Source organism: Mus pahari, chromosome 3 (genome assembly GCF_900095145.1).
Source record: "Mus pahari chromosome 3, PAHARI_EIJ_v1.1, whole genome shotgun sequence".
NCBI lineage: Eukaryota > Metazoa > Chordata > Mammalia > Rodentia > Muridae > Mus > Mus pahari.
In genome coordinates this window covers 29,581,969-29,584,734 of record NC_034592.1, presented here as the reverse complement: position 1 = coordinate 29,584,734, position 2,766 = coordinate 29,581,969, and the positions used below count along the sequence as shown (strand labels likewise).

At 38.4% G+C, this 2,766-nt stretch overlaps 1 protein-coding gene across 4 annotated transcripts in view; it reads left to right on the top strand.

The window, feature by feature from the left end:
• Lrp1b (LDL receptor related protein 1B) overlaps window positions 1-2,766 on the top strand; it is a 1,962,444-nt gene that overhangs the window by 171,667 nt on the left and 1,788,011 nt on the right. The gene's annotated exons all lie outside the window — the stretch shown is intronic.

The window sequence follows — 2,766 nt, the reverse complement described above, 5'->3', positions numbered from 1 at the left end:
CACACACACACACACACACACACACTCTCACACACACAATTGTACCCACATATGTAAGTGTAGATAATTGGATATTATTAATACAGCCATAGAAATTTCTCTCTTCAAAAGAACCCACATTATCAAAGAACACGATCCGATAGAAAAGAGCACCTTTCTTATTTTCAAAGATATTTCTTATTCTGACGACTCATTGAAATATTACTAGAAATTTAGTAAATCATGTAGAATATAATTGATCAATTTACTCTGTTTGACTCATAATCATCTCAAACTAATTTTATATTATTACAAATATAACAGTATGCTTATCTCATGAAAAATTAACTTTTTTCTGCTTTAGTGTTTATAGTTAATTATATTTGCATTTTATGAACAGCTCTTAATTGGGAAATTGAGTTTATATTTAAGAACAAAAATGAGATGGTTTGTTATTATAATATCTATTTAATTTTCATATTAAATCAAGGTAATATACATTAAAATATTGTTAAAATACTGCTTTCAGATGACAACTATGAACTCCCTTAAATTTTTATGTTGTCTATGGATATTACTTAATTTATTAAGTTTTTTTTTTAACTTTTGGCTTAATATATGGAATGGCAGTAATGTATTTCAGTGTTGTTGTCTCCAAAATCTCAACAGTTCAAATTAAAATACAGAATGGATATAACTCCAGGTAAATGATACAATTCTTACAAATGTGTAAGATATATTGAAAAATGGAATGATATTTTATATTTTAACACTAAATTATTTGGAGGCACTTCAGAAAGAGTGAAGAAAAAAATTGTGTATTTCCCCTGAAACTTCTCACAAATGAACCACTGAAGAATATTGTGGTCCCTTCAGCAAAATACCTACAGATGATGGTTGGTTCACAGGCTGCTACTGAGAATCTCATTGCTTGATTTGAAAACATTATAGGAAATTGAATCCATGAGGAAAAAACACCATGAGAACCTCCATCCAATCAGAATAGGACTATCAAGTCAACAATGGACCTGAGATCTTGTACAACTCGAGAATTTGAGATAAACAAGATGTGGCTGACAAATAGCTCCAAGATTTAAAGCAAAAGAGGTTAACATTTGGGGCTGAGATGCAGTGGAATGAGCGGTACAGTACTTGCACTGAGTTAGATCCACAGAAGCTGGTGAAAAGTTACTAAGCAAGCATCCCAGTGGTGGAGAGACACAGAGATGGGATCTCTGGGATTCTCTGGCCAGGCAGCCTCCTCTGCTGAGCTCTAGACCAGTGGGAGACTCCGTTTCCAAACAGAAAGGAAGAGGGCAGGCAGTGCCAGTGAATGATACCTGAGACTGTCTTCCATCTCCACTATAAAAATAAGTAAGTCCATGAACACTAGCACACATGAATGTTCACCTGAGCCCACGCAGACATACCTGTCATACACATAGTCTTGCAAAAATCCAATTAACATCTTTGAACTTCAGTGTCTTACCAAAATTGATTGTATTCCTAAAGGATAGAATATAGGCTATATTGTGCCTGTGAAAGAAATATGAATTAAACTGAAGCCCCGATGGCCAGCAGAAAGAATGGAAACAGGCAACCTTGGGAGGTAGGAGGTCAGGGTTAGGACCCTCCAAAATGCACCAGAGATCTGGGAGGTGAGAGACTCCCAGGAGTCAAAGGGAAGGACCTTAGATGAAATGCCTAACAGTAGGGAGAGGGTACTTATAGAGCCCACCTCCAGCAGGAAGACAGAACACCACATGAGGGATAGGGTTACCATCCCACAGTCACACCTCTGACCCATAAATTGTTCCTGTCTGAAATAATTACAGGGATGGAAATGGAGAGGAGCCTAAGGAAAAGAAGGTCTAGCATGAGGCTCAAAGTGAGATCCAGCATAAGTGGAGGTCCCAAGGCCAGACACTATTAATGAGGCTATGGAGTGCTCACAGAAAGGGACTTATCATGACTGCGTCCGGAAGACCCAACAAGCAGCTGAAAGAATCAGATGCAGATATTTGTACCCAACCAATGGACAGAAGCAGCTGACCGCTGTTGTTGAATTAGGGAAGGCTGAAAGAAGCTGAGGAGAAGGGAGACCCTGTAGGAGGATCAGCCATCTCAAATAATCTGGACTCTCGAGGTCTCTCAAACACTGTACTGCCAAACAGGCAGCATACACCAGATGATATGGGGCCCCCAACACACACACACACATTAGAGAACTTCCAGATCCGTGTTCATTCAGAGATGATGCACCTAACCCTCAAGAGACTGGAGGCCCCAGGGAGTTTATAGGCCAGATGAGGTAGGAGGTAGGGGCATCCATGTGGAGACAGGGGGTATGGGGAGGAGGTGTAGATGTGGAACAGTCAGAGGGTGGATGGTGGTGGCAGGCAGGAATGGAATACAGAGTGTAAAAGATAAATTAAAAATAAAATTAAAATAAAAAACAGAAAAACTTCAAGTATCTGAACACACTAAAAAAAGTAGTTTCTTAATTTAACCTGGAGTTATGAAATTATGTATTGGCTTTACATTGTCTTTCCTTGTGATAGTCCCGCTTAAAAATTTAATCAACTGACTATTGTGCTGCACCATAGCCCATGTTAATATATACAGGTGTGTGAGCATTTTTCAATGCCCAGTTCCATATCAGTTATTAAAAGGCACAGGGGTGTATATAATAAGGGGTGGTATTAGCACAACCCTGATGACATTAGTATAAAAATAAATGTCTGACATTAGTATTAAAAAAAATCCTGAATAGAACAGTAATGGCTT